This window comes from Marmota monax, unplaced genomic scaffold, assembly GCF_021218885.2.
Source record: "Marmota monax isolate L192 unplaced genomic scaffold, Marmota_monax_Labrador192_F-V1.1 WCK01_AAM20220418_F8-fsc00004, whole genome shotgun sequence".
NCBI lineage: Eukaryota > Metazoa > Chordata > Mammalia > Rodentia > Sciuridae > Marmota > Marmota monax.
The window spans coordinates 470,039-477,304 of NW_026692881.1; positions in this window are offsets into that span (position 1 = coordinate 470,039).

Below are 7,266 nucleotides of genomic sequence, written 5' to 3' on the forward strand. Positions count from 1 at the left end.
TTTGGCTCATGGTATCAGAGGTTTCAGTCCATGGTCACGTGACCCTGTTTAGGCCTGTGGTGACACAGTACCTCATGATGGAGGAAATCTGTTTACCTGGTAGCATCCAGGAAGCAAAGAGAGGGGCCAGAAGGGGCCAGGGTCCTGCAGTCCCCTTCAAGGGCATGACCACCATGATCTGACTTCCTTTTACTAGCCACCCCCCCCCCTTTAAAGGTCCTACCATTTCTCAATAGCACCAAAGGCAGAGGATCAAGCAATTAACACATGGGCCCCCCCCTTTTTTTTTATAAATTTGTTCTAATTAGTTATATGTGATAGCAGAATGCATTTTGATTCATTGTACACAAATGGAACACAACTTTTCATTTCTCTGGTTGTACATGATGTACAGTTGTACAACATGTGCAGTCATACATGTACCTAGGGTAATGATGTTCATCTCATTCCACCATCTTTCCTACCCCCATGCCCCCTCCCTTTCCCTCCCTCCCCTTTGCCCAATCAAAATTCCTCCATTCTCCCCACACCTCACCCCCCTACCCCCATTGTGGATCAGCATCTACTTATCAGAGACACCATTCAGCCTTTTTTGGGGGGGCGGAATTGACTTACTTCTCTCAGCATGATATTCTCCAATTCCATCCATTTAGCTGCAAATGTCTAATTTTGTTCTCTTTTAATGCTGAGTAATATTCCATTGTACATAGGTACCACAGTTTCTTTATCCATTCATCTGTTGAAGGGTATCTAGGTTGGTTCCACAGTTTAGATATTGTGAATTGAGCTATTATGAACATTGATGTGGTTGTGTCACTATAGAATGCTGATTTTAGGTCCTTTGGGTATCAATCAAGAAGTGGGATATCTGTGTCAAATGGTGGTTCCATTCCAAGTTTTCTAAGGAATCTCCATACTGCTTTCCATAGTGGTTGCAACAATTTGCAGTCCCACCAGCAATGTATGAGTGTACCTTTTTCTCCACATCCTTGCCAACACTTATTATTACTTGTATTCTTGATAATTGCCATTCTGACTGGAGTGAGATGAAATCTTAGAGTAGCTTTGATTTGCATTTCTCTAATTACTAGAGACATTGAACATTTTTTTCTTTTAATATTGATTGACTATATATCTTTTTCTGAGAAGTATCTGTTCAGTTCCTTAGCCCATTTATTGATTGGGTTATTTACTTTTTTGGTGTTAAGTTTTTTGAGTTCTTTATAGATCCTGGAGATTAGTGCTGTATCTGATGTGGGTATAGTAATGATGTTCTCCCACTCTGTGGGCTCTTTTTCACGTTATTGATTATTTCCTTTGCTGAGAAGAAGCTTTTTAGTTTGAATCCACCCTATTTATTAATTCTTGATTTTATTTCTTGTGCTTTAGGAGTCTGGTTAAGAAAGTCAGGATCACACAGGGGCTTTTGGGGGACACTTCCAAACCACAGCATTTAGGAAAGATCCCAACACCATAGTTTGTACCTCAGAGAAACCTAGGTAAATGTTCTATTTTTTTTAAGTACTAAGGATTGAACTCAGAGGTGCTTTTCCACTGAGCTACTCCCCAGCTCTTTTTCCTTATTTATTATTTTTAAAAATTTGAGACAAAGTCTTGCTAAATTTTCGAGGCTGCTCTTGAACTTGTGATCCTCCTGCCTTAGCCTCCTGAGTAGCTGGGATTATAGGCATACATCATGGTTCCCAGCCTACTAAGTTTTATAATAGTGTTACTATTTCAGTTTTGAATCTTATATCTAGTATTCTAAAAGAAGAGTCATTTTCTTGTCAAAGATTCTAACCAAATGTAAGCTGGTAGCATCAGTTACATAGATATTTTATATGGGCACGTGATTGTTTCCTTCTTAGAATTTACCATACTTCCCTGCAGGTAGCTATAATTGTATGTTTTGCCCTTCAGTCTGTGAGATTCTGGGGTCAGGCAAAACCATATTAATCCGTGTATTTTAAGGTATCTGGAATAGTGGTTATTGTATTCATTTGATATGAATTGGGGACAACGGATTGTGCAGATTTCAAAGATCTGCTTTTACCTTTAGGGGACCTCGAAAGGGAAAAAAGCCTAGGCTGAGAATTCTTGCTGCTTTGCATTAGAATCTCAAATCTACTACTTTAAGTTACTAAGAAGAATAAATAAGCAAGTGAACAAATGAGACCAAGAAAGTCAAAAGCAGTTCTGAGGGCTATTTTGAGATGGGAGAACAGCAAGTTGAAACTGAAATCACATCTTGTAAATCTCTTATGTGGCTCACAGCACAGGTAAATGGAGTCAAACCATAGCATAGCAGAGGAACTGTCTAAATGTCGGCTCTCATTCTTAACCAGATTTACTCATGTAAACATAGATCATCAGACGAGCTGATCCATCTCTGCATGACTTTTTAAAAAGTTTTGGTAAAAAGTACATAACATAAAACTTAGAATTTAAACAGTTCTTAAGTGTACAGTTCAATGGCATTAAGTACATTCATGTTATTGTGCAACCATCAATACCATTCATTCTAGAAAGATTCTCATCCTGCAAAACTGAAATTGCATTCTCATTCAACAAAAAGTTCTTACTTCATCCCTTTCCCAGAATCCACCATTCTTTTTATCTCTACAAATTTGACTACTCTAGGTACCTCATATAAATGGAATTATACAATATTTGTCCTTTTGTGACTGGCTGACTTCACATAACTGATGTTTTGAAGGCTTATTCATGTTGTAGCATATGTCAGAATTTCTTTTCCAAACTGTATAATGTTCCATTGTATGTAAGCAAACCCTCTACCATTGAGCTACTGCCTCAGTGATTGTTGTAGCCATTATGGAAAACAGTATAGAAGTGCCACATTTTCTGTGCCATTCATCTGTCAATGGGCACTCAGGTTGTTTCTCTTTTTTGGCCACTTTGGATAATGCTGCCATAAACATGGGTGCACATCTCACAATTCTTGTGCTCTAAAGATGAAATCTTTGACTATTCTAGCAACTCCCCAGTTTACAGATTCTGATTTATCCTGACCACATCATTGCTCTTGTTATGCCAGATTCATGGGACCCCAATAGACCTCCAGGAGCCGAATCCGATGCAATCACACAAGAGTCTTTATTGCAAGCTCAAGCCTGGACTCACAACCGTTCCCGATGCAGCAGTCCCAGGGAGTGAGTCCTGGTCCTTTGTTCAGTGATTTTATAGGTTTTGGGGGGATACTCTATGCATCACAACATCACACAGCAAATCATTCCATACCACGGGAAAGTCAAACAACAACTCAAACATTGATTAGCACATTCAATGGCGGGAACAATTTGGGTAGGGTTGATTGATTAATATAAGAGAGGGATTCCTTTGAACTGATTGTTTTAGGCCACGAGGGGTGCACGTGCTAAACTACACGGTTTCCCAACATGTTATCAACCACCATAAACTACTTGGGGGTCATCTGGCATTCCAGGTATTTTCCCTGTCTCATGCTGATTGGAGGTTGCTAGGGGGGTTGCTATGGGTCTTCACCTAGCCTAACTGAGTCAGGGCACCTGGCACCTAGGACCTCTCCTGTTATTTATAGACAAACAACTCAGCAGGGTGGGTATGTGTTTAGGAGTGCTCTATGGGTTTTTCCAAGTCCAAGGGTCACAGCCCCCTTCCTTGGACAGGCTTTGCTCTGAGGTAGAGGCTGGTTTCTCAAAAATGGAGTCACATTAGTTGCTCACTCTCCAGTTCTCCGGTCTCTGTAATACCCTTTCCTAACTTTTCCTTGTCCATGTTGCCCATGACTCCTCTGATGTGTTCTCTTCCCTGCTGCAACAAGCTACTAAGCCTGACTCTGGCCACATGTGTATTCATGGTGGGCTTTAGCTGATGGGCAATAAAAAGACAACACCTGAGAAGCCATCTGCAATAGACAGGAAGAGGGATTTGCACTTCCCTGATGATTAGTGATGTTGGGTATTTTTCCTATACTTATTAGCCACTAGTGTATCTTCTGAGAAATGTCTATGTGGATCCTTTGACTATTTTATAAATCAGACTATTTATTTTTCTTGTTGAGTTTTTTGGAGCTCCTTATGTAGTCTAGATATTAATACCCTGTTGGATGAATAGTTTAAAAATATTTTCTCCCATTTTGCCAGTTGTCTCTTCACTGTGTTGGCTTTTTCCTTTGTTCTGCAGAAGCTTCTTGGTGTGATATTATCCAGTTTGTCTAGCTTTGATTTTGTTTTGTAGGCTTTGGGTTTTTTTTTTTTTTAAATCACTGATATCTTGGAACATTTTTCCTATGTAGTTATCAGGGAAATGCAAATCAAAATCACAATGAGATAGCCTCTCACCGCAGTCAGAATGGCTATACTGACAGGAATGCTGACAAAAAGAAACTCTTATACACTGTTGGGTGCGAATGTGAATTAATACAGTCATTATGTCCACTTTTGTTTTTCTTTTTCCTTTTGTGGTACTGGGGTTCAAACCCAGGGCTGTGTGTGTGCTAAGCAAACCCTCTACCATTGAGCTACTGCCTCAGGCGTTATTGTAGCCATTGTGGAAAACAGTATGGAGGTGCCTCAAATGTCTAAAAATAGAACTACCATGTGATCTAGTGATCCCACTTCTGGGTATATATCCAAAGGAAATGAAATCAGTACCTCAAAGAGATACTTACATGCCTTTGTTCATTGAAGAACTATGCACAATAGTCAAAGTATTGAATTAACTGAAGTATCCATGGATGGATGAATGGATAAAGATCTGTGACATATATAACTAATGGAATATTAATCAGCAATTAAAAAGAATGAAATCCTGTCATTTGTCATTTGTGGAAAAACGGAGAGACTTGAAGGCAATTATGTTAACTGAGATAAACCAGACACAGAAAGACAAATAATGTATGTTCTCTTTTATGTGTGAAGCTAAACAAGTTGATCCCACAGAAGAATAGAAGAGAATAATGATTACTAGTGGCTAGGAAGGGTAGGGGAAAGGGTGAATAGAGGGAGGTTGGGGAACAGGTACTGAAATACAGTTAGGAAGAATGAGGTCTAGTGTGGCACATACAGTGGGGTAACTATAACAACACATATTTTTAAAAGAAAGGTATTTGAAGGCTCTAAATACAAAGAAATGATAAATATTTAAGAAGATGGAACTGCTAATTACTCAGATTTAATCAATTTTATATGTATATATGTATTGCACTGTCACACTGTGCCTCATAAATATGTATGCATATTTTGTCAATTAAAAATAAATTAAGGGCTGGGGTTGTGGCTCAATGGTAGAGTGCTTGCCTAACACACATGAGGCACTGGGTTTGATCCCCAGTACCACATTAAAAAAATCTAAATAAGCAAAATAAAGGTATAAAAAATAAATTAAGACTCAATGTCTCCACTGACCATACTGAGTAGCATTGCATATGTCTCGATTGTGTTTCTCACGTCCATTATATATCCTCATCCCAGAGAGTGATGATTTCATGGGAGGCTGATTGTGAGCTCATCCCCCAGGAGACTGTGAAGTGGAGGACAGTGAGGAGAGAGAGCCAGAGATGGACTTAAAGATGCTTGTGGCAGCTGCTCTGCTGAAGGACACCTCCTTACTATGGAGGTACCAATGTCAAGGTCCAGTCATCACAGGCACCTCCTAGAAGGAGGCTGAAGTAGAGGAGACCAAGAGGCTTCGTCCTCTGTGAAAGGAGGGGCTATCACAGCTGCTCTGTGGTGGACCCTTTGCTCATTTGCCAAGAGACATCTGCGCTTTATGAATATCCCTTCCTTCTTCACTCCAGGTAGAAGGAGACACTGGGTAGGGAAGGTAGAGTCATTCTTTGTGTGTGTGGGCGTCATGAATATAAACCTGAATTTAAATGATAGTAGAAGAATAAAAGAGGACTTCAGGAAGAGGAAATAATTGGAATAAGGAAAGACCTGGAGGCACGTGTGTGTGTGTGTGTGTGTGTATAGGCTAAAAATGGGTTCGTTAGTGTATTATATCTACTCCTCTGTACAATACAATCTAAACAATAGCATGACCAAATTCTTCAAAAGGGATATATTCTTCCAGATTCTCAGCCATGAGCCAAGGATCTTAGATATTTCTGGAAGCCTATGGCAAAACAGCCGCTTGTATTAATAATTTGGTATTGGCCCAACATTTGGCCTAGATCTTTTATGACTTGGTTTCCACCCTGTGCATCTTTTCCCAGATCCTTTAATCAATGTTGTATACTGCTAACCGCAATGTATGTCCTCCTGTTGGAAGGCTTTTGGATGATTCCCTTCTTATTGTCACATCTTTGTAATTTTTATATGGACTTATTCTGATTGGCTGGAATTTTTGCTTTTCATTCTGCAGCTCTTTATTAATTCCTTTTTCTCTGGGCAATTTGATAAGGGGGAGAAACCCACTCCTTGTATCTGAAATGTGTACTCTTTTCAATCTCATATTTCTATTGGCAGCTGTTTCTTAAACAGAACCATGAAAAGTTCTTTGGGTTAATTAAGCCTTTTTTCCCTTTCTAGTTTCTAAGGATGTATGAAAAGTAAGAAACACTTATGGCAAACACAACAACCAAAATAATACATAGAGGGAAAAATAATATTTTATTATATATAACCAACTTCAGTAAAAAGAATCTATGAGCCAGCAGCTCAGAGTCTGGCTTTAGCACAGTATTTTAGGAGCAAATCAACCCCTTCCCCAAGTATGCCTGACAAAATATTGTTTTCCATTAACAACTTAGCAATCTGTTTAAGAGGCATGGCGTCCCTGAACAAATGGGTCACTGGAAAACTAATTAATGACACTCTGCATTATACACATTCTCAACCTTAAAATGCAGATACTAACTCACAGCCAAAACACAAATGTAAGATCATCTGAGCAACAATTTAGCTTTTATTCCTTAGTAGATACCAAGGGAGGGATATTGTGTGTTAACAGCACTTACCTGATACACACATAAAAACAGTAAAGCTCAGACTGGTAGATACCGCACAGGGCACTGCTAAAGAGGAAACCTCAGTGTTCACAGTGGAGGTTTATGTTCTCTATTAAGCAATTCAATGATTGGTTTAAGGGAGGTTCCATCTATCCTGACAATTTTAAGAGCCCCTGAACTCTAATTTTTAAGCAATTGTATTCAAAATATAATGGTGACTCAAAGAAGAGAAAAAGAGACACATTGCAGACTTATGGAAACTTTTTTCTCTTCTTTTACTTCTTCAGGTGGAATCATTTTTTTTTTTGTCTTCTTGA